Source organism: Camelus dromedarius, chromosome 3 (genome assembly GCF_036321535.1).
Source record: "Camelus dromedarius isolate mCamDro1 chromosome 3, mCamDro1.pat, whole genome shotgun sequence".
Classification (NCBI taxonomy): domain Eukaryota; kingdom Metazoa; phylum Chordata; class Mammalia; order Artiodactyla; family Camelidae; genus Camelus; species Camelus dromedarius.
Genome location: NC_087438.1, coordinates 56,021,630 through 56,048,349, shown reverse-complemented (window position 1 = coordinate 56,048,349; position 26,720 = coordinate 56,021,630).

The window sequence follows — 26,720 nt, the reverse complement described above, 5'->3', positions numbered from 1 at the left end:
GACAAGAAAAAGTTAAAAGAATTCAGCAACAACATCCCAGCTTTATAACAAATGTTAAAGAAACTTCTCTGAGAGGAAAAAAGGGCCATAACTAGAAAACAAGAAATTATGAAATGAAAAAGCTCATAAGTAAAGGCAAACATACAGTAAAGGTAGTAAATCATCCACACACAAAGCTAGCAGGAAGGTTAAAAGACGAAAGTAGTAAAATTGTCTAATTGAGTCTCCACAATAAGCAGTTAAGGGATACACAGAACAATTAGATATAAAATATGATAGTGAAAGCAGTCATCATGAGGGGAGGAGAGTACAAATACAGGGTTTTAAAAATCCATTTGAAATTAACAAATCAGCAACTGAAAGTGATCATATATATGTACTACACACACAAACACAGACACACACACATATAAGCTGCTGTACAAAAACCTCATGATAACCACAAACCAAAAATCTGTAATAGATATATATACACACACACAAAAGGAATGTAAATATAACACTAAAGAGGGTCATCAAATCATAACAGAAGAGAGCAAAAGAAGGGGAAAAAAAGACCTATACAAACAAATCCAAAATAACAAAAATGGCAGTAAGAACATACATATTGATAATTACCTTAAATACAAACAGACTAAATGTTCCAAACAAAAGACAAAGTGGCTGAATGGGTATAGTAAAGACCCATATATATGCTGCCTATAAGAGACACTTCATATCTAGAAATATATACAGACTGAAAGTGAGGGAATGGAAAAAGATATTCCATGTAAATGGAAACCAAAAGGAAGCTGGAGAAGCAATCCTTGTATCACACAACACAGACTTTAAAATAAAGACTGTTACAACAGATAAAGAAGGACACTACATAATGTTCAAGGCATCAATCCAGGAACAAAGTGTAACCATTGTAAATGTATATGCAGACAATTTAGGATCACTTAAATATATAAAGCAGCTGTTAGCAAACATAAAAAGAGATACAGTAACACAGTAATAGTGGGGGACCATAACACCCCATATATCTCAATACATGATCATCCAGACAGAAAATCAATAAGGAAATACAGGTCTTAAATAATACATTAGACCACATGACTTAACTGATATACGTAGAACATTCCACCTGAAAGCAGCAGAATACAAATTCTTTTCAAGTGCACATGGAACATTCTCCACGATAGATCCCATGCTAGGCCACAAAACAAGCACTGGATAATTTAAGAAAACTGAAATATCAAGAATCTTTCCCAACCACAACACTGAGACTAGAAGTCAACCACAAGGGAAAAAACTGGAAAAAAAAAAAACAAAGAGGATAAACAATATGATAGTAAGCAAGCATGGATCACTGAAAAAGTCAAAGAGGAAATCAAAAAATACCTAAAGACAAACAAAAATATGACAATCCATAACCTATGGAATACAGCAAAAGCAGTTCTAAGAGAAAAGTTTACGGCAATACAAGCTGACCTCAGGAAACAAGAAAAAGCTCAAATAAACAACATAACCTTACACCTAAAGCAACTAGAGACAGAAGTACAAACAAAAGCCAATGTTAGTAGAAGAAAAGAAATCATAAAGATCAGAGAGGACACAAATGAAACAGATTTAAAAAATAGAATAGATCAATGAACTGTTAGCCAGACTCATCAAGGAAAAAAGGGAGAGAGCCCAAATCATAAAAATTAAGAGTTACAACCAACACCACAGAAATAAAAAGGATCATAAGAGACTACTATGAGCAACTATACACCAATAAAACAGACAACCTAGAAGAAATGGACAAATTCTTAGAAAGGAATAACCTTCCAAGACCGAACCAGGAAGAAATAGAAAATTTGAACAGATCAATTACCAGTACTGAAATTGAATCAGTAATTTTAAAACTCCCAACAAACCAAAGTCCAGGACCAGATGGCTCCACAGGTGAATTCCACCAAACATTTAGTGAAGAGTTAACACGTATCCTTCTGAAACTATTCCAGAAAATTTCAGACAAAGGAATACTTTCAACTCATTCCATGAGGCCACCATCACCCTGATACCAAAACCAAAGATATCACAAAAAATAAAATTACAGGCCAGTATCACTGACAAAGAGAGATGCAAAAATCCTCAACAAAATACTACCAAATCAAATCCAACAATAAGTCAAAAGAATCATACACCATGATCAAGTGGGATTTATCCCAGCTATGCAAGTATTTTTCAATACCTGCAAATCAGTGTGATAAACCACATTAACAAATTGAAGAATAAAAACCATGTGATCATCTCAATGGATGTAGAAAAAGTTTTTGATACAATTCAACACCCATTTTTGATTAAACAAACAAAACAAAACAAAAAAATCTCTCCAAAAAGTGGACACATCAACATAATAAAGGTCATATATGAAAAACTCACAGCTAACTTCATAGTCAGTGGTGAAGAGGTGAAAGCATTCCCCCTAAGATCAGGAACAAGATAAGAATGCTGACTCTCACCACTTTTATTCAACATAGTGTCAGAAGTCGTAGCCACAACAACCAGAGAAGAGACCTAAAAGGAATCCAAATTGGAAGGGAAGAAGTAAAACTGTCACTGTTTGCAAATGACATGATATTATACATAGAAAATCCTAAAGACTCCACCAGAAAACTATTAGAGCTCATCAATGAATTTGGTAAAGTTGCAAGATAGAAAATTAATATACAGAAATCTGTTGTATTTCTATACACTAACAACAAAATATCAGAAAAAGAAATTAAGGAAACAATCCCATTCACCATCTCATCAAAAAAGAATAAAATACCTAAGAATAAGCCTACCTAAGCAGGCAATAGATTTGTATTCCAAAAACTCTTAAGAAATTGATGAAAGGAACTGAAGATGCACGAACAGATGGAAAAACACACTGTGTTACTGGACTGCAAGAATCACTTTTCTTACAGTGGCCGTACTTCAAGGCAACCTACAGATTCAGTGCAACCCCTATCAAACTACCAATGGCTTTTTTTTTTTTTTTTACAAAACTGGAACAAAAACTTAGAAATCTGTATGAAACACAAAAGATTCCAAATAGCCCAAACTTGAGAAAGAAGAAGGGAGCTGGAGGAATGATGCTCCCTGACTTTAGACTATATTACAAAGTTACAATAATCAAAAGAGTATGGTACTGGCACAAAAATAGAGACATAGATCAATGGAACATGATAGAAAGTCCACAAATAAACCCATGCACTTACGGTTAATTAATCTATGATAAAGGAGATAAGAATATACAATAGAGAAAAGATAGTCTCTTCAATAAGTGGTGCTGGGAAAACTGGACAACTACATGTAAAAGAATGAAATTAGAACATTTTCTAACACCATATATGAAAATAACTCAAAGTGGATTAAAGTCCTAAATGTAACACAGGATACTATAAAACTCCTAGAGGAAAGCATAGGCAGAACACTCTTTGACATAAATAGAATATAAATAAATAAATAAATAAATAGGTAAACAGCGTGGTTCTACTGTATAGCATAGGGAACTATATTCAATATCTTATCATAAACTATAATGTAAACTATATACATATAAAACCCCTTGTATCCCTCTATTCACAGTGGAATAAAATTGCTGATTTCTCCACACCAATATATATATATATATATATATATATATATGGTCTGAATCACTTTGCTATACACCTGAAACTAGCACAACAATATAAATCAACTATACCTCAATTAAAAAAAATAAAGAATTGGAAGAAAAAATGCAAATAAAACCACATATTTATACATTTGTATTATAGTTTATGGTTTATATTGCATATTACCAAAAAGCATGAACTGAAAGGCACACTGTTGTGCCTTTTCAAACTTCAATTGCTGGGTGAGTCCACTGAAACTTTTGTTAGAACAATCCCATAAATTAATAGGGGATGAGAGTCACTGATTTATATTCTAAAGGGATTCTTAAAATATTAAAAACATGTCTCCTACGTTAGTCTCTGGTTTAAGTAAATTTACTCCCACAATCACACAAAAATAAAAGCAGTATTTTCCCTATACAAGTCATATTTCTTTCTGTCAGCATAACCTTTGGTCTTTTCAGGATTTATGTAATGCTGCCAAAATAAAAATGTAATTGGCCCCTATCACAAAATCCAGCCCTGAAATAATAACTCTGGTTCAGCTGAGATTTACTTTAGTTTAGAGAGCATTTAAAATAGATCCATTCCAATGGAATGGTTTCTGTATTATGAGCTAATTTTTAATAAAAATGGTAATCCATCTGAGAATCGTATTTTTACCTCTGCTACCTATTTCATTTCAAAAAAAAAAAGTCACAGGCTCAAACATTGACATTATTCGAAGAATAGAAATATATAAACTTCAATATTATTAGCATGTCTTAAGTCTGGTATTGTAAATTATAAATTCTATTTACAAACCTACATCTCCCAATCTATCCCTAGGAAGTGCACCAGACAGCCTACAGGATTCTGTAGCATCTGCTGACAAATGCCAGATTCTTCCATTTAGTGGTGATACCTTCTTTAGATTGGCACACCCAAGGCAACTATGTGTGCAAATAATTAGTATCATTATTTTAGGTTTCTGTCCTAAAAAAAAAAAAAAAAGATTGAGGAATCAGATAGCCCCGAGTTCAAGTATCAAATCCTCTCTGGGCAGCTTTCCAGGAGTGTTTCCTCTGGAAATTTTTTTCCTTTGGAAATGTGTGTGTGTGTGTGTGTGTGTGTGTGTGTGTGTGTGTGTGTAAAAAATAGGTTCTCAGTAAATTTTAGTTTTTTTGAATTTGTGATTTTCGGTTTTGTCCCTGGTCAAAGATCACAAACTCAGGTGTACAAAAATGTTACTCTTTATATTTCATCTAGTACCTCCCTCTAAAAAAAAAAAAGTAATCTAGTCATTTCCAAGAAAACTCAGTTACTTCAGTGATTTCCGAGTTATTTTATGTATTTACTAATTTCTTCCAAATTCACTACTTTTCTCCTGCCAGTCTTTCAGCCGGAGGTGAAGCCTAAGCTTCAGGGCATTAGAAGGCCATGTGAGTTAGCAGGACAGGGATACCCATATCCCCATCGTATCTGGCAGCTGGTGGGAGACACAGAATCATCTTGTCTGTGGCTGTGCTCTGTTGCCCTCCATGGGGACAACACAGTCTTTTCTCCACTGGGCCACTTGCTGCTCCATCCTGCTATCAGAAGCCACTGTTCCTTACTGTGACCCCTCAGGCCACCGTCTTCTGCCTGAGCCGATACTGGGCCCTTCTTTGGGTGACTGGGACGACTCACCAGAATGTGGGCTCCATAAGGGCTTTTGTGTGCTACTCAATCCCTGTCCTCACACAGACATCTATTCTCTATAGATGTTTGTTGAATGCATGAATACAACTTCTGAGATTCTCTTTAGAGAGGAAGACTTGGAGCTGTCCTCAGAATGGCTCTGCTCCCTGACTCATCCACCTCCACTCTAGGCCCCAAGACACTGTAGCCTAAGCACATCTGTGAGGTCACCAACTGCCAGAATTTTGGACTGCCAGGGAGTCACAGGTCTTTTCTTTCCCTGACTGCACTACCGAGGGGGAAACAGACCCTGCACACCCTGCTCCAATGCAGAAGGGCCATTCTTCCCTCCACTCCTTCCCTCCCAAGCTCAGAGGGGCTTGGTGAGGGTTAGGTTTCAGGGAACTCATTCAGAAGGGGCTCTCCCCAAAATGTTTGCGTGTGACACCCAGAGTCTGGCTTTTCTGCTTTTACTTGGAATTAAAGAATAGGGAGAAGACAGTGATCACAGGCGCAAAGGCCCGTGGGGAAGAAACACACCAGTTAATAATTTACTTAACACTCAGCCACATGCATAAACAAAAGAGTATTAAACCTCTCTGACCTCAGGTTCCCTATTAGTAAAATGAAGGAGCTGATGAACTTGCAGACAGATAAAGCCCTGGCCCTCAGGAAGTTTTACTAAAGCACAATGAATTATGACACAATACGCATTTTTGTTCCTTTAATTGAAGATTTTAAATGAAACTGGCAGGAATTCTATATTTAGTAACTATATGTAAGATTAAGTTGTATATATATACAACGGGATACTACTCAGCCATAAAAAAGAATAAAATAATGCCATTTGCAGCAACATGGGTGGACCTGGAGATTGTCATACTAAGTGAAGTAAGCCAGAAAGAAAAATAAAAATACCATATGATATCACTTATATGTGGAATCTTAAAAAATGACACAAATGAACTTATTTACAAAACAGAAACAGACTCACAGACATAAAAAACAAACTTATGGTTACCAGGGGAGAAAAGGAGTAGGGAAGAGGGGTGATAAATTAGGAGTTTGGGATTTGCAGATACTAACTACTACATATAAAATAAACAACAAGGCCCTACCGTATAGCACAGGGAAGTATAGTCAATACCTTGTCGTAGCCTATAATGAGAAAGAATACGAAAAGGAAAATATGTGTATGTGTAACTGAATCACTATGGACTATACTTCAATAAAAAATAAATGAATAAATAAAATATATATGAAAGTTCTTAGTAATTATATTCTGCAGGCAAAAGGTGTAAGTTATTCATATTTACCAAAACAAATAATCATCATTTTTATAGTTACAATTTAATGCAATGGGAATTGATAAATAAATGAAGATAAGCTAAAAGAAGAAATAAACATTTTGACCTTTAAAGTATTCCCACCAATAATTTATTTTCATTACACTCGGTTTCTTTCCCTGTTTGTTGTCTATTTCTCTCTCTCTCCCTCTGAATATTACTCACCCTCTCCTTATTCTTGGACTCATTTCTTATACTGAACTTCTTCCATTTGTAAATTCAGAAATAGCTGGTTGGGCTGAAAAATCAAATAACACTTGGAAATGTTTCACTCATCTAAAGCCCTAAGTCCCTGAATTCACTGTTTTTTTTTTTAAGTTTAGAAAACACGTTTTGAAAGGAGTCATTAACACGCCCCAACTGTCCCACTGTTTCCAACAAGGGGGTCAAAACATAAATGTCAAGTTTAACATACCAAAAAAAAAAAAAGTTTCATGCAGCTTTTCCTCCAGCCCACAGGTCTGGAAAAGCCTGCTGCACACAGAACTCCTTTAGTCCTGCTGGTTCCAGAGGCAACAGCCACCCCTGAAGGAGCTATTCATAGAGTGGCGGGAGCGCGTCCCGGTGGCATCTGCCTAACGTCTGCAGTGCCCGGGCTGTGCCAAACCAGCACTTGAGGTCAGAGCCCTCACTGACCCGCCTGTCAGTTACTCCACCAGGAGGAAGGCCTCACTTAGCCTCACGGGAAAGGTTCTGAAGACACCGGTTCCGTGGGAGGCTGTAGACAGTGTTACTGTAGTGCAGTAACGGGTAAATGTGGCGTTTATGGTGGAATTCTTTCCTGGGAATCTCAGAGAAAAAAAGCTACACCTTCTATTTTTCTCTTGCTCTTTCTTATTCTTGTTTTACCAAAGAAAATATGGTTTAGGTGGGGGGCAAATCACAATTTGGACATACTGGAAATGGAAAGTTATCGTATTTGAAGCTCTACACGTCTTCACGAAGGGATGTATGGATACTCTTAGATCTGTACGGATACTGTTAGGGTGTGTGTGTATAAAAAATCTTTAACACACTCTTTCCCAAGTCATCCTAGATGGTAGGATTTTAATCCAGCATCAGAACAGTAAATCTGACTCACCCACAATGAGCAAAATCTCTGGAACCTCTGCGCTCTTCAAATCCCTCCCTTCCGGCTCACAGAGGTCTGTGGAAGGGTTCACATATACTTCTCTTCCTTTTCTATCATCTTACGGCATTGATCGTTCCCTCCGTCATTCTGAAAACTAATACCTGGTCTTCTACATCAGTATCTTTGTGGCTGCTCTTTGACTCTGTCCCAGTAAACTCTGTACTGGAGTCAACAAAATTATTCTTTGTTTCTTGCTCACTTCTTTTACCTACTCCATCAGTAGGCCACCACCGGGGCTGACCTCACCCTGAGGCTACAATCTTGTGCTGGGGCCTCGCTCATCCATGTTCACAGGCCTGGATTCCTCAAAACTATGTCTGGAGGCAATGAGTGCCTACTATTCTGTACTCAAAAATCACCTCCCCATCCAACTATCGCCCTGCCCCCCCACCGCCCATGTTCATCTCTTTTTAAACTTTGACCATTTCTTTATTTCTACTGGGCCATTTCTTTTCCTTCCCAGCAAAGTTAGAGGGAAGGTGGTCCTCGTGGCCCCTGCACGCAGAAACTGTTAGTCCTGCAAATCTGCCACCCTCTCCAAGTCTTGCCTTATCTTTCTCCTAGTCCTCACAGACGCTCACTCAAAGGGCTCCCCCTGCCGGCCCTGCTCGGTAAGACAGATCTGACTTGGCAATGGGTAAGCAAAGTAAAAGCTCTTGTTCAGGAATCCTTGCTTTGCTACATAGAGACTGTTGCTTGGAGGCGTGAAAACACACACACACACACACACACACACACACACACACACACACACACACACACACACACACACACACACACACACACACACACACAGGTTGAAATAGCATCTCAAAGAAACAAGCCAGAGAGAAAAGGTCTGTTTGTTCTTTAAGAGATGGAAGTAGTAAGTATCTCTCTTTAGGACCCCTTTAGCATAGCACAGACTTTGTCAGATCTCTTTTAGGCAAGGTTCGTGATTTCACTACTTCTTCCAGTGCTTTATCTTGGAAAATTTTGTCAACAAGCCTGTAAGTCTTAAAAAACTTTTCTGGAAAAAGTTTAGGAGAGTACATGGCGGTGAGGAGGGGAGGTGGGTGGTAACCCCATCCATGGAGTATGAAGGACTATTCTACACATAGTATGGAAGGAGCCAGGTCAAGGTGATAATTTCATATTTTGCACGAAGGGGAAACTAACTTGAAGGGAATAAAGACCATAGAAAACAAGGCCCCGTAAAATCCTCACTGCGGAGGCACCACTGGGGTGGGATGGAGGGAGCTGGGAAGGGAAGGGAAACACCCCCAGCGTGAGGAGAAGAGCATGTTTATCAAAAGCAGGAAGAGCTTAAAAATGTTTGAGATGCACCAACTACAGCACTGAGTGAGTGAGGTTTTCCCCAGCTCTTAGATTTTGGTGTTTTGTTCCTGGAGTTCCCTGACTAGTAACACCACCACCAGAACCACCACCAACAAAGCCTGCAATGAAAGTTCCTGCTTCAAGCAATAAAATTCTCTATCCTGTCTGTTCTGGTCCTTTGCAATGATTTCTTCTCTTAAAGTGTTCCACTGGGGAAGGAGTCAGCCACCTAGAGCTAAGGAAGCCAGCAACTAGGGTGTGTGCGTATGTGTGTGTGCCACACTTAGTGAAGTATACGTCTTAAATCCCCTTAAAAAAAAATTGCAACAGACTGTCACTTTGTTCAGAGGAAGGCTAGGGGTGTAGTGAAAAACTCCTGTTGGTAATCTTTTGGTTTGTAAGGCATTTTGATCCAGCGAGCTTTTTATCTCTGCCTCAGTGACCTTAACCTTATCAGTCGGCAGGAGCCAGCTGCCTTCCTTCAGGTGCCGCTAGGCCAGACACAAAGACAGCCCTCTCCCTTCCTATCACACACTTATCTCAACTTCCTTGGAGTGAGGAAGCTCTCTTGGGCTGTTGACTCTGAGAGGCAGAGGAAAAGTCTTTGCTTCAAAGATTGAGCTGCTATTTCCTGCAACCAGACCCGCTCAAGCTGGCCGCACACACCGAAGCCTGGGAATCAGAAATTCCTCCGCGCTCCGAATGAAATCGTCACCTATATGGAGTCACTGAAAAGGTGCCCGACCCAGTGTATTTCATTGCAATAGCTGCACACTAATGGAGTTGAAAGCAGATTTAGAAGTGAGGGATAGATTGAAAGCACAACCTCGTGACTCTGCATGAATTTGACGGGTTTAGGCCAGTTTGTTCTAGCTGTGCAGAACCACAGCAATAAACAGGCCATTCATAAAGCATAGAGTGTGTGTTCATTGTGGCAGCCTATTTTGCTTAAAATCTTTTAAATTATGCCATGAAGAATTTGGGCAGAAAGCCGCCGCAAGCCCTCACACTGTCTCAGGGGTGGCCAACATAAAGATATGCGCCAAAAATGCTATGTGGGTTAATTTTAAGTGTCCTCCTCCTCCACCACATTTATGATTTTACCCACTACCACCTACGAAAAATCTACCTCCAAAATCCCACCGTATGCAGTCCGACGCACATTTTCACAAGAACCAACTATAGTAGAACCTCTTTCTTTTTCTAAGTCCAATCTGGAGTCATTACTTAGACATCAGCTTATATTCCCCCAGAGCATGTCTTAGTATGCCACAAAAGAAGATACTGAATTCTTGACATTCTCTTTTTATAAGGTCACCAATGCCGGCAATATAATATGATTTTTGAAACAGTCCATTGTCTGAGGCTGTGTAAGAGGTCAAGGAAAAGGAGTATTAATTGACAAGTGAATGTTACATAAAATAGAGACAGAGAGCTCTAATATTTATTGTACTTACTATGTGCAAGCACTAAAGGAAGATCTTCCATATTCATCTCATTTAATTCTTAAAGGAGGCCGATGAGGTGACAGCAATATCATCTCCAGGTTAAATATGAGGAAACTACAGTGCAGCAGGTTTAAGTGCCCTGCTGCTGTCGAATGGAACCAGGCCGCCAGCCCACACACTTGGACCTCAGGACTCATATTCTCAACCATTGCATTTATGTGGCAATCTTCCATTCCTTTTTTAAACAGCCTGCTTTCTCCAGTCTAAGTTTATTCAGACACCGAAAAAAAAATTGTATTCTTGGTTTTCATTTCAAAGTTTATTTTCAAACTCAGTTTGTAACTTAAGATGTGTGCATTGTTTTCCCAAAGGCTCCTGCCTTCATATAACTACAATTAACCCAAGCCTAGTTCACAGACGCTTCTCATAGGGTAGGGATGTTTGGGGTACATCTCAGAGCAGTGTTTTTCAGTGGAAATTGTAGATGCTAAGATGTAAAATTCTTCATTCACAAATGTTGAAGACTGGGGAGATTAAGCAATTCTTTGTTTAAGGCTGAGCATGGGCTAAAGCAGATGAAACCAAATGTACTGGCTGTGACTTCTCGCACTATCACCAAGCGGGACTGCCAGGCAGATAGTCAGAGCAGCAGTGTCAAAGGGCAGCTGCTGATGTCAGATATGCAGGAAGACATCTCTGCATCCAGTCAAACAAGACATGCTTGTTTCCAGGGACGACACTGGCCTAATTCCCTTCATACCCCTTGTGGGCTACTCTGCGGATTTCCTCCTTATCTTTCAAAGTTCTAGAAATACACAATAACGACTGTAAGCCCATCAGGGACTGTTTTTCCAGCTTGAATCCAGTAAGCAAAGGCATCTGCCCCGTGATGTGTGATTTCCTGGTCTCCCCTCCATTGTCAACGGCATTTCAGTAGGAAAAACCAAAAAGTCCCTCAGAACTTTCATTCCATTTCTCTTTGCTAACAGAATGTCAATTTCATTCAGGGTTCGATTCCTCATGAAAGACAGATTCCTCAGTTTCATGTCCTCCTGATTATTCACTGTTTACTTTGCCTGTGGCAAGACTAAAGGTGGGGGGTTGGAGTGGAGTCTACTTCTGGCCAATAACGTGGTTGATGGAATAAACCCCAGGTGAGGGAGATAAACACAAATAATGCAAGAAATTACACTCTTTCTCTTCACAGACACAGACAGACAGACATGGTCAGGGACAGACAGACAGACACAGACACAGACACACACACACACACACACACACACACACACACACAGTACTCTAGAAGCTCTGAGGAAGAAAAAATTAAATCTGCCAGGGAAAATTGTTGCCAGAAGTCCAAGAAAGCAGCACAGACATGGTAATATTAGAGCTAGACCTTTAGACCTTGAAGGGTGAATTGGAAGCTTTTTTTTAAAGAGGGAACAGCAATATGTAAAAGCACCAGTGAAATCTGTTTGGTAGAAAGGGAGGACTAACTTGACTAGAGGAGTATATCCATAGGGCAAGTGACAGGGAATGAAGCTGCAGAAGTGGACTGAACCTAGATTTGAAAGAGTTCTAAATCCCCTCTGTAGAGATACGGACTTACTGTCAAGCAATGGGGAGCCAATGAAGCCTTTTAAATAGGGCATCTTATAATAGAGGTTTTCCTTCCACAATAAAGGCTAAAATAATTGTGTCCTAAACCACAAGGAAGTTGATCTCTCTCTCACACACAGATCCGAGCATAAGCAATCCAGTGTTGATAGGGCAGTGTCATGCTGTTGGAGTTCCAGTTCAGCTTCTCTTGTATCTTGTTGTTCTGCCATCTTGAACAGACACCCTAAATGCTCGATCCAACCCCCGTGGTCATGTCTGCATCCCAACAGGGAAAGAAAAGGGGCAGGGGAGGACACAGCCTTTCCTTTTCAAGTCCGTAAACCACAATTTGCACCATCAACTCCTGTCCCCTTGGACAGAATCCAGTCACATGGCCCCACCTAGCTACCTGGGAAGCAGGGAAGTGTGTTCTTCAGCTAAAGAGCCATCTCACCTTCAAAAGAATGAAATGATTGACACTGCGTTTGAGAAACATGCTTCTAGAGAGTGAGTAGAGGGTCTGGAGTGAAGGAGGAGACCCATTAGGAGACTATCGAGCAGCCTGGACATGGGCTGATGAGCTGAATTAAAGCACTGACTGCAGAAAACAGCAAAGAGGAAGACAGTGATGCAAGCCAGACATCAGAAAGACTTGGCAGCTGGCACATCCGGATCCAGGCAACTGTCGCCGAGAGCGTGGCTTCTGCCTACTTCACTGAACTGCTCCACTGAGCAGCAGCCTGAGAACAGCCACTTCAGGCAATCTCTTTTGTGATCCCAGTTAACTGACATTCTCTTTGGTCACTGAGAGCCCAGTGGCTGTCCCCTTGACTGAGTATCACAGTGCCACCGCAAGCCCAACACAGCAGGTGGTGCCCGGGCTTGCTTGTGATGAACAGTCAGTCATGAGTGGTAGGATTTCCATGCACGTTGCCTTTGGGGCTCTTCACTCAACAGAGTGATTCTAGCTGAAGTGTTACTTTTCAGACTGACAATGCAATACGCTGTGAATTATAAACTCATAAAGCCTGTGGTTCACCTTCTTCAGTGGATAGAAGGAAAAACACAACTTTGGGCCAGCTGTCTGATGATTCCTCAGATCTCAATTAAGCACGTACATTCATGTTTCACTGTCAGTGTTATTTGGCCAGAAGTCAGGATTTTTCCCCCTCTATGTGTGCATGCAAATCAGAATTTTGAATATAGCTATATTCAAAGGGTTATACACTTTCACATGCCTTCTCACACTCATAGTGTGTATTTTTATAACCAGCGTGTTTACATTAACAATGAAGTGAGCTATTTTGTTGCTGTAAACAGAAATTCATCTTCAAACATCTAAGATTACTATATATATTTAGAAGGTAACACTCAGAGAGGACTTCTCCTTCAGATAGAGCTTAACCCCTCTTACCCCTATGCAAACAGTTTCTGTTGGCATTATTTCCAAGGCAATAATAGCTGGAATAGTTTGGCTCAAAAGGTTTTCATATCTTGGATCTTCTACTGAATCTGTTCCCTGTGACTATAATACCCTGCTTCACTTTTCTTTCTTTCTTTTTTTTTTTTTTTTAATCTGGAAGCATCCTACTCGTCCTTAAAGGCCAACCCTAAAAGTCACAGTCTCAGTCAACCGAGGTTGCTATATTATATCGTAGACTGGGTACCTGAAACAATAAACATGTATTTCTCACAGTTCCAGAGGCTGGAAAGTCCAAGATGAAGATGCTGACACAGGCGGTGTCTGGTGAGGACCCCCTTCCCCACCAGACACTGCAGAAGAACGTCTCTTGTTGTAGCTACACGTGACGGAGAGCAGAGAGAGGAGGAGCAAGTTCCCTGGGTCTCTACCTATGAGGGCACGAATCCCATTCCCAAGGGCTCTATCCTCATGACCTAACTACCTCCCAAAGGCCCCCAATTCCAAATACCATCACATTAAGGGTTAGGATTTCAACACATTAATTTTGAGGTGACACAAATATTTAATCCATCACAGTCACCTTATCTTCACATCAGACAAATGGACGGTCCAGGAGGATGGGGAAGATACCATGTCTAGCCTCACTGTTCTTTGAATTCCTCATCTGCCATTTCCTTCACTTTGGTAATAATGGCTCCTCAACTTTCAAGACCTTGTCACCAACAAGATACATTACTCCTTTGATATTTCCAGCTTCAAGATCTTGCTCTCTCTCTCTCACCACCATCTCCCACTTACCAGGTTCTCTCTCCTCCTCATTCTCAGACAATTGCTCTCGGTTCTCATTCAAACCTTCATTCCCTAGACTGACAAGATTCATTCTCACTAATCGAGACCTTATCTCACCAGCATTCTTGACTCCCCAAACAAATATCTGCCGTGTGCCTGACAGTAGTAGATAGAAATATAATTGAATAAATTCTTCTTCCCTCCTGTTTTACCACATGCTTCCAGCACACTGGCCCTGCCAATACCTAATCTTCAACCGAGCCCAACATTTCCTCTGCAGAGCCTGTATTTGGACTGACATCACCCCAGGGGGAAGTAACAGTGCTCTACAGATTGCTGCCATGACCAAGTCTTCACCTCCAGTTCCTTGTGGACTCATAATGCAATGGTGTTCAGTAATCTCTTTGCATCTCATTGTCAGCTCCCTCTCCTATGCACTACAGTAGTGGTCTAAATCTAAACCACTGCCACTTTCCTCAGTCCCTCAGCCCCATCAAGGGCTCCCGTCAAGGGCCCCTCATTCAGAACAGAGAAAACTGACAGCTCCTTGCCACCCTCACCCAGCTCCACCTGAGCCCATCAGTGCAGCCACCCTCCCTTTCACTCTCAGAAGCAGCACTGCTCTTGGCCAAAACCAGCCCTTCCTCTCCTGTTCTAAATCTACAGATGCCACACTCACCTGCATTCCCCTGTACCCCTCTATCACTCCTTTTCTTTCTTTTTCCTCTCTCCTGATCTTAAAATTCTTGGTACTATAAAGTGAAAAGATGTAAGTTTTAATGCTAAGTCTCCATTTATTAATCTGTGACATCAGAAAGGGAGTTCTTATCATATCTGTGCCCTGACTTCCTTCTATATGACAATAATATATTTATCATAGATTTGGTGTGAGGGTAACATACAATTACTGGTATAAATGTGCTTATTACCCTATTGGATGTATTAACAACCACCTTCACTCCTGCTTTCCAGTTCCTACTGCTTCGTAAGAAACCACCCTAAACTCAGTGTTGTAAAGTAATAACCATATTACAATGATCAACTATTTAGCAAGTAAGTAATCTGAATAAAGCACAGCAAGTAAGGACTGTATCTGCTTCCTGGTGTTGGGGTCATAGTTGGGAAGACCAAAATTGTTTGGGGGGCTTTGAAAAGCTGGGGCTGGAGAATCTCCTTCTAAGACAGTTTCATCACTCCTGTGCTGGGGCTTTGGCTGGAATGGCTAGAAGACTGGACTTAGAAAGGACTGTTGGCTGGAGTACCCACACATGGCCTTCTCCAGCATAATGGGTGGCCTCAGGAGAGATGGATTTCTTACATGATGGTTCAGTGTTCCAAAAGCACGAAGCAGAAGCTGCCAAGCAATTATTGACCTAGTGTCAAAAGTCACACATCATCTGTTTTGACAAACTATCATTCAAACCAGTTACAATAACTCCAGATTCAAGATGGTAGAAAACCTAAGGAGTGTCAAAGAGCACGTGGCCAAGTTTCAAAATGGCTACACCCACCAGCTACTTTAACACATTCTGGAAAATTCACAATGTTTTAATCTCCAATTATAACCCTATGAGGTAGACATCACTGTATCTATTCTGTGGATGAATAAACAGTCTCAACATGACAAAGGGACCTGCCAGAGGTCAAACAATTAGCTAGTGAATAAACCTGGATTTTGAAGCTCTTCTTATTAAATACTATTCCTAACAAATGTGACTCATTCTTCTTCCCCTACAGTCCTTTCTCTGTCTACTGAACTCCCTTAAATTTAAGAAAATTTGCTATGGCCCACCTTAGTGTGTGTATGTGTATTTTTGTGTGTATGTGTGTGAGAGAGACAGACATAGAGAAAGAAATTTTACTACCAAATTCTTTGAAAGATATACACTTACATCTATTTCTCAACTGAGTCCTAAATCAACATTAAACTGGCCTCTGCCTCTGTCTCATTCCTCTATCAATGACCATCAGTGATCATCAAATCCAATCTTCAAGTATGTAATGGCTTTGATTAATCCCTTCATAAACTATGTACATAGATTTTTCATTTACCAAATGATTACTCCTCTTTAGGCTTCTCATTCATTAATTAAACAAGTATTTATTGAATGTCTGGGCAATGTTTTACGTGATGGAGAGAGCAGTGATCAAGAGACCTCTGCCTTCATTGAGCTTAATTCTAATGGCATTTCATTACATTACTTATGGACAGCAGATTGTTGTTATTGGTTTTTAAGTTGTTTTGGAGATTTTTCTATATTAGTCCAGGTTCTCCAAAGAAACAGAGCTAACAGGAAGTATGTATATATAGGGAGAAATTTATTTTAAGGAATCAGCTCATGTAACTGTGGAGACTTGGCAAGTCCCAAACCTGCAGATGAGGCAGGTAGTCTGCAGGCCCAGGGAAGAGTCAGTGTTGTAGTTCAAGTTTATTCTTCTGGAAGAATTCTCTCTTCTTCCAGAGAAGTCAGTCTTTTTCTATTAAGACCTTCAAATGAAGGAATGAAGCCCAGCCACATTATTAAGGGTAATCGGCTTTATTCAAAATCTTCTGACATAAATGTTCATCTCATCTAAAAAATACCTTTATAGAACTACCTGGAATAATGTTTGAACAAATACATGGGTACTGTGAACTAGCCAGGTTGACCCATAAAATTAACCATCCCAAGTTCAACCCTTGTCAACATGGCATCTAATAAATACATCTCCTTAAACCACACTGAATCTCCAAATAAAGACAAAAGCATGATCATACTTCCACCTAACATGATACAAATATCCTGCATACAACTGAAAACACACCAAACCTTTCCACAAACATATTCACAACAAAATAAGGAAGAGATCCTCATGACAATTACAGTCCTCGTTTCTGTAACCAGTCATGTGGTCATAAATGGTATTTACAACCACCATCCACTGCCCAATCTGTATTCTCTTTGCCCTCAGCAAGTACTTCAACTGACTGTAATTCTCTCCAGGTGTGGTCACCCAAACTTTTATTCCTGAAGGGTTTAGGACATTAGTAATCCTGCCTGAATTGAGTTGTTGTGGTTTTTTGCATTGATTTTAATACCGTGCATCGTAATACCAAGGGATACACTAAAGGACTTCCTGTGTTCCAAATACAGTCTTCCTTACTTCCATTATAGAGCAGAACTCCAATTTCCCTTTGGTAGTCAGGATCAATCACCCCAGCCAGCAGAGTAACTCATTTCTTTGCCTGCTGATTCAAAGAAATGAGAAGCCCAAAGTGGCCAGGTGACAGTTATAAATTCCAGTTCAATGGAATCACCGTAGTGTCTCCTGGTGGAAGCATTCCTCTGTTTGGAACTAAGACCTATAGGCTAGCAGAGCATAAAGTTACAGAAACAAGAAACAAAAATTTTGCTAGTGGGTCACTAAGGCTAATAAAGAGTGGTACCACTCCCATTTCCACTCCTTGATTCCTGGACCTGTGAATCCCAGCTCTGGATACTGCATGCTGACTCAGAGCATACACAGCTTTCTAGAGAACCTCACTCCAGTTCTGCAAGGTACTGCCACCTAACTGATGTTGCAACTGAGACTTCAAAAGGCCGTTTCACCATTCTACCAAACCAGCTGCTTCAGGATGGCAGAGAACATGATAAGACCAGTGACTTCCATGAGTGTTGGCCCAATGCCACATCCAACCTTTTTAGATTCCATTTTTTCATGGTAGTGTTGATCTTACTCCAACCTTTTTTTCCCCACCATGAAAGTTGTGTAGCTGGATAAATGCACTTACTTTCTCAACACTGCAGTATGTTTTGTAACTCCCAAGTAAATGGAATAAGGTGATTTATACCACAACAAGAAGAAACCAAGTACTTGGAATAATAGAGCCCACTGAGCTCTTTTAAGTAGAAACAACATAAGCTAGTCAGGAAATTTGACTTTAAATCCAATAACTAGGCTGCTTAAAGACTCTCCATATTTACCTCCTGTAAAAATATGAATTCTGAGGAATTTCTCCAAGTCATCATATGATTTTTAATACAAATTGGGTTTAATAAATAAATAAAAATCACAGGGCATCCAGGTTCTTTCACATACAGTTTTATCATGAATAGAGATAAAACTGTATGCAGTTTAAAATTATTAAACCATTTGCATTAAATAGTCTAATTTTTTCATAAAAGAAAATCACTGTGTAACCACAGGGAAAGGATCTATTGACATACTACCTTTTGCTCAGAAAAAATTTAATTCTAAAGGTCACATTCTTTAAATATTTCCTATGAACTAAATACAGACTTTTATGAACCAAAGCAAACTAATGGACCCTCTGATGTGAGCAAAAATAATCTGTAAACTGAGATTTTAACCAAAGGGTGTGTGCAGTCTATACCTATAAAAATACAGAGTAGGAAATATGAACTGCAAAATAAACTCACTGTGACAGAAAGAAACTTGTATGAAGACTTACACAAAGACATTTTAGATGTTAAACACTGAGGTACCTTTGCCTAGAGGGTTAGCCACAAATATTTTCCACTTAGCCACAAGATGTACTTGTAACTGTGTGTGTGTGCACACACATGTCTTGCGATAGAGAATGATTCAATTAGAAGAAAAAGGCAAGAAATTATCTAATAAAAGTAGTGGATCTGTGTCCCTTTCAACGTAATACCTAAACCAAAAATTATGAAATCTCTAAAAGACACCTTATCAGTGTCCCTATTTCATACGAGGCCGTGAAGCATGCCAGAGGAAAGTCTTAATGAAGATCACATAGCCTATTAGTGCTGCAGAAGGCACAGAATTCAGGGCACCTAACTGCAGGGCCCAGACTGTATCCTTCCACTAACACTTGCACACTATGAAGATGCAATAAGAGAAAGCCCCAGAGCTCACTGAACTAATGTCAACAGCTGTTCTCCAGTCATTAGTTTAATGAGAAACTGTTACATTTCATGGGAAGTCTGTTTTCAAATTTCATATAACATTTCCAAAAATCTGGCCTTCAGGTTTCTTCCCTTTTGCTCCGCAGGGTGAAACAGATTGTCGCTGAGCCTGACACAGTGCCTGCCTGGCCTCCACTTCTGCCTTTGCAGGAATCAGCTTTCCTTGAGAATCAGCAAAATCCCCACTCAAGTAGCCCATCTACTACTTGTGAGCCTAACTTTATGGGGGACTTCTAGAAATTAAACACAAATATGACAGACGTGATTTGGAGTTAAGCATCCTATGGACTTCCAAAAAAAATAATTCAGAGGATATAAATTACAGATGTATGACAATGGAAAAGCATGCTTGACATCTAGGTTAGGTGTGGTCCAAGGGATTAGATTTATTCAAGCAGCTAGTCTCTCAGGTTCCTAACTTGGGGGAGTTTGAGGATTCTATTTTTTGTTTAAAAGAGTTCTCAGTGAAGCCGTGAAATGCAACAAGGTTTCATTTAATGTATTTCATCTAATAATGTGTCAATAGAAGGCCAAAATGAACATTTCAGCACTTCTATTCACATCTTTTTCATACGTCACCAATAGTTTTGATTTTCCTCTTGGCTGATTTGTGCAGTTTCTTCATCAGGTTATCACAATTTTCATCACATCTATAATACTTCAGCAATTCCTGTCACAAACATATTTTCAAGCAAACATATTACATGCAAAAACCGTACAGACATTAGCCCTGCCACTAGGAGTTACAGTCTACCCAAGAAATTGATGTATGTATGAACCATGATTATTTAAAACAGAATGTGATTTTTGTGGGGGAAGATTTCAAAAAATTTATTTCTAAAGTTCCTATTTTTTAATACAGTTTAATTGTTTCCATATGAGAACCTTCTCATGTTTAAGCCAAAAATTAGCTTAAACTTTTTCCCTAACTTTTACAAATTCAGAAGGTTGCCTATTTCAACTCACTTAATAGGAACATCAAATCTAACTCTTAGAATCTCACATTTTTCACTACCAAATAAATGGTTCCATTTTAGGCAAAGCACACATCTGGGTAGCAATCCATATAATGCCTACTGTTGAACACTTACCCTGTAATATTTCTCAGCATTTAACAAGAATAGACAAAAATGACAAAGGGAGAATCTGACATACTGTTTGGTAACCTGGATTTTTGAATAAACTCCCTGCTCAGTCAGAAAGGCAAGTTTTCAGTATTACAGGAATGGTTGCTAATGTAATGCCTTATTTGTCTCTATAGTGTTTACTATTATATAGAGATAGCCTCAGTCTTCAAAATGTAATGCAGTGTAATGTCCTTCTATTACATAGCTTCAGGGCAGGCTAAATTAAATCCATAGATATCAAAAATATTAGTTTATTCATTCTCTAAACATAAAAGATTATTATTACCCATTTTAAGAACCCTCTTACAATAGTATTACTATATGATTAAGTATTTCCTTTCATTTAATTATGCAACTCTCCATCATAAAAATAAGATATGGCATGAATAAAGCTGTTTGGATCATGCCTCAGTAATTGAGGAAGTACCTTAAACAGTAGGCATTTCTCTTTTGTGTCATGCATGCTCACCAATTCTACATACAAATATTAAAATACAGTAATCAAAAGCTCCAATTGTATTAGAGTCTATGAGCATTTAAATGGCTGGTGGATCTTTTGTAGGTTTTTCAAGGTACAGACCTAAGACTACTTTCTTGCTCATTATTTTATTTCTCAATATTCATTCACCTAATGAAGGGAAGTAACATGACACAACAATAAACTGATTAAGGTTTCCCACTGAGCAGTACAAGCTCAGTTTGAGTCTCCGGCAAAAATCTTTCTTTCCTTTTCTGTTTTTTAATTTTCATGAAACATTAAGGAATGGTTTAGGCTTTGCTAATTGATTATTCCAAACCTACATTTGCCAACTGGTGTTTTTAATACCTTCAGGCTTAAGTGAAAATGAGACAAGAAATCTCAATTGGATTTTTCCTGATGTTGTTATTATATTTTTAGCGTAAATTATTATTACCAACATTATGCACAAAGCCTAAAACATTAATTTTACATTAATTTTTAGTGTTATAAAAATAGTCCTTAATATTAGTTACCTTATCAGAAAATATACTATGTCTATTTACCCAAAAGTCTCCTTTTCTATGTTTAAACATCAACCATTTAATTTCACAGTAAGAGCCATTACTGCTGTAAAAACATTCTACATTCTAAGAGATTGGACCCAGACCTAGACTTTTCATCTTCCTTTGTGGGATCAGCAAGGCTAAGCGGGGAGTCTTTTCCATACAATCAGAAAATATCTAATGAGCAATAATTACATGCTAAGCAATGGAGCATTATAAAGAGAGGGAGGATGGAGTTAGTGTCCTCCAGTGGTCAACAGATGGATGCAGAACTGGTTCCTTGCTTTACAGGCCTAGCGCCCAATGAAATTCAGGGCCCAGTGTTCACAAAATACGAAGAATTTCAAGACTCGCAGAACGTTAAACAAAGCGTGAGGTCCTTCTGAACATGGAATCTCATGTAACCACACAGGTTACAAGCCCTCAAAGTCAACTCTGGCTCCATGACTACACAGTTACAAAGAGGAAGCTTCATGAGGGGAAATCACCAACGAGGTGTTGGAAAGGAGACCTTTACACTCTCTTCAAAACATAAGATACTATGGAACTGAATATTTCTAAGAAGTCAGTGCAAGAGAAAGAAAACCACATGCATGGTAAGATGAACTTCAAGGCAAGAGCTTTACAACAGCAGCTGCCTTATGAAACCTGAACACCACCCTTGACAACACAGGTCTCTTGGTGTTGTGCTAAGTGCTGAGTGAACAGTGTGGGGACTGGGGAGAGTAGTGATAAATCAGGACAAAGGATCATTTTCACTGAATTAGAAAGGAAATACTATTTTGGAGTAAGTGAGAAATGGCCTTGTCTTTGAGGAGTCTGATTTAGCTAAGTTTATACTGATTTGACGTTAACATGGCTTTTATAACTGGCAGGTATTTTTGGATGTGTTTTAAATAGAAACCCTTTCTAAAACCCTTAAAATATTTGATTATGTCATGACCTCTCCAAGATAGAAATTTAGAAATACTCAACTATACTGAAGTAAATATGAAGCAAATTTCTATCATGGGTTGTAGTGAAACTTCTATTCATGTAAGCACTTCATGTAAAATAAATGTATTACAATATCTTAGTACATACAGGTTTAGGTTGAGCCTCGGTGGGACTTCTACAGAATTTTTTACATCAAATTACCTAGTACTTCTCTTTATATACGTGAGATGTAAAATATAGAGACATCATTTCCTTTTTTTTCCATCACGTTCAAAATCATTTAAAATTACCAGGAAGAAACAGCACTGCATCCCATCTTTCAATCTTTGAGCACACATCTCCTACATGTGCATATTTTTAAAGTAGAATCTCACCAATACCAAAAAGTCTGCAAAAAACTGGAAAATATCTCTTAAGTGAAATTTCTACTTTTCCAGGCAGAAATGTCAATGCCCTGTGTAAGCAGCTTTAGATGCTTAAGCAGTGGTTTGTTGCTAAATGTTTGAACATGAGCTGGAGAGTGGTATGTGAGGCAGGGGTAGAATTCTGATTTTAGCATCTGCTGAATTTCGTGGTGTAAAAACTCCCACCAAGAGGTAGATGAGAAATCTGTTTTACCTCTGCAACTTTTCTGCTCATCTAAAATTACCCTAAAAGAAAAATTTAATTAAAAATTAAGAATTCAGGATGGCCAACTTTAAACTACCAACTTGACATCACGGAATGCAGAGGGGAGCTGAGCAGAGATGATGAGCACAATCACCTCTTAAGAGGAGAGGAAGGGACTCAGATGATGGAGCAGGACCAGCAGCATCTGAGAGGCACGGGTCCCAACACTGCCAAGACAGGTACACTAAGAGCACCCTCAGAACGCTGGGGACAGGGAAGCATGCAGAGCTTGTGTCTTAGGAGTAGGTAGTACACAGGCTGCCCTGTCACCTGTTTCCAATAGGATTCAGAGCCATCGTTCCTCTCGCTTTTCCTTGGAAAGATTTGGAATATGATCACACAGAATCCTAGGACTTTATAGCAGTTACCTAGTCCAGTGCTTCTTCTGCATCCCTAAAATAAGAATCAACCGAAGCATCTGCAAATTATTCGATCCTCAATCCAGAAATGTTGAATCAGTTTCTGGGAAAGAGGCTCGGCAACCCCAGAATATTCTCGTCATTAAGAAAGTTTGGAAAATCCTGGCCAGCTCAATCTCCTGCCCTGTGAGGAAACTCCTGTACAACATATGTAATGTGTAATAAGCCATTTTTTTCTGCCTTGGCCTCAAAACTTCCACCAATGAGGATGGTCAACAGTACAGGATTGTGGACAGATCGGTTCAATCCTCTACTACTCACCAGACATGTGACTTGGAGAAATTCACTTAGCCTGAGTTTAGTGTCCTCATCTGTAAAATGGAGGTATGATTTGCAACTTTAAAGAGTGGTTCTGCTGAGCAATCAAGATGTCGTGTGTAATGCATTTAGCACCAGCCCAGGACAAAATAAGCACACAGCATATGCCAGCTAATACAACTGAGACAATGATTTTCAACCCTGGTTGTGTGTATATATCACCTGGGAGGTTTTAAAAATCCCAAAGCTCAGGCTACACACTGGCCCACATAATTAGAGTATCTGATGATGGGATCTAGGCATCAATATTTCAAACCAACCCAGGTTATTCTATGTGCAGCTAACGTTAAGGAACACTGAATAACCAGTTAAGAAAATTTGCAAGGCCATCCGATTCAGCAGCTAGATAGCTACAATTATTACACTGCACTTCCTTTTAAAGAGGCAGAGCTACAATAATCATTAGTAGTAACAAGATGCGCAGTTTAAGCACCCACTGTGTGCAAGATAATAAAAGCCCTTCCTCTGGAAGGTCTTTGAAGCACCAGGAGAGATATTTACATGGATAACCTCTTTGCCTAAGCTGCTTGGGGATACATTTTTTCTTGTTTAGATTTTTCAAATTCTTAGATGACTTCTTGTCACATTTGAGTTGTCTATGATGTGTTGCCAGCTGAGCCTCATCTCTGGAGAAATCACTGAACACAGCTTTGTACTGATGCAGGTAGTTAAGGGAAGGACAGAAACATTCTGAATAATAATTAGAAGGGAAGAGGGGAAAGTGGGTCTCCCTCAGGGAAGTGCTCCTGTCAGAGCCAATGGAAGCAGATGCTCCAACAAAACAGGCTCAAGAGGATCAAGCAGGAGCCGTCCTGCTGTGTGACAAGAGGCATTCCAAAAGGATCGATTCCATTTACAACCACTAACATACAATTTTTGATCAAAGGCAATACTCTAATTTTACCCATCCCTAAGTCTTGAGATGCTCATGACGCGGACTATGATTAATTAGCATGACAATCGTAATTATGGGAAAATGGAAATTAAGATGTATTACTTCTATCAGTTTTACTCAAACCTTGCTCCCGCGTCTGCCCATGTGACTTGTCAATTCAACCTTCTGCGAACACACTGGATTAAAAGCTTGTTTCATTTTTCAAATCTCTTTACACCATCAGACTCTGAATCAAAAGGCAACCTGCCATTATGTTTAAGTTAGAGTGATAGTAATTAGTCTGACCTAGAATTCCCTACTAACTACTTCACTTTAAGAAACATGGGTTTACACTCTTGCTGTCTGCCTAGCTGTCAATCTATATAAAGAAGACACTGAAAAGATAAATTAACTTGGTGACTCCTTCAAAATGGTATCGATTCAAAGATATATTGGTTGACAACCCACCCTCAGAGGACAAAGGACCTGCTACTATTCACAGAGTAAATAAATACTTTATAGGGCAGGAACACTGATGTTTCCAGAGGCCTCTAAAAATCACGCTTTTTACAAAGCAAAGTTATTACCATGTTTAATGTCCTGGGATTATGAAGTGATTATTTTCATTTAGTTTGTTTTATGAGTTTTACCTGTTTTCGCTATGAGCAATAAATTTTTCTACTGTCCTAGAAGAAAACAATATTGTATAGTATGAGGGAAACACTCATATGAAGTAAAATAGCTTTTGATTTGGGTCATGTTTCCAAGGGCAAATCAAAGCACAGCCGTAAGAATTTTGAGATACAGAAATAACTTAGACTACTAACAAAAAATAGGAGATGGAGTGGTGGAAAGAAGGTAGGAGAAAGGCTGTTTGGCCACATTTTATAGAAAGCGATTAAAAAGGACTACTTAAACTGAAAGATCAAGTTAACTGCTGTTCAAGTCCAATATTTCAAGACATAAATGCATGCTTTGATTTCTTTAAATTTTTAAAAATAGCTTCCACTCACATAAAGCTGAATGACTCTACTAATTATCTTCCTGGAAATATATATATACATCCATGTATTTATGTTACATAAATATAAAATAACAATAAAATATAGGGATATTTTAAAAAAACAATATTTCATTGTTATTTTGTTATATTTATATTACATATAATATAAATATATGTGCAATATACTGATATTAACATATATTATTTGTCATATAAAATAGACCATCTATGTGTGCTACATGTTGTATAAACAATATATTTATGTATATGTTAGTATTATTTATATATATGACACTATATATAATCACATATATACACATACATGTATATACAAATGCTCAAATTATCTCAGCTAATAGTCAATTTGATGCCCCATTCCAAAAGTTAACCTGCTCTCCTGGTCAGGAAAACCCCTACAAGTTATATTCTTTCACTTCCCTCATATTTATTCTATGATCATATTTTATTTGTCATTACTAATCTTATTTCCAATTGAAAACACCAGGTATATCCAACTCAAATTTTAGAGAGTGTCAATTCTACTTCTATATTTAGTGATACATTTCAGCAATTGTTGAATCAAATAATCAACATGACACTGAGAAAATAGTAACAAGACTAATATTAAAAGCAAAACAGAAACAAGTGCCTTTCTAACACATCAGCATAACATTTCTTCTTCTGCTCTGGTTGTTTTCTGATTTATACTAAAAATTTTAATAAATTGGTATAGTGTTATCCTTAAAATAACAATGCATAAAGAAAAGCATTCCAAGGAAACATGAAAAGGTCAAAATAAACGTGCAATTAACTACAAAGTAAAACAGTGTCTGTTCTATAGCTACAGCATTATAAAGATATTTACTCAACAATATCAAGAATGACTTTTTCATAAGTGGAAATTTATTTTTAAGCAACTGCTACATTTTAAGGAAAAAACACCTCTTGAAATAAATGATACAGAATGATAAATAAATAAGAAATACTCAGAAGACAAAGGACAGCCTTTAAAACTAGAGTAATAATGCTGATCTATTTCTCCATGTAGATAGTTACTAATTAGAACTTAATTACAAAA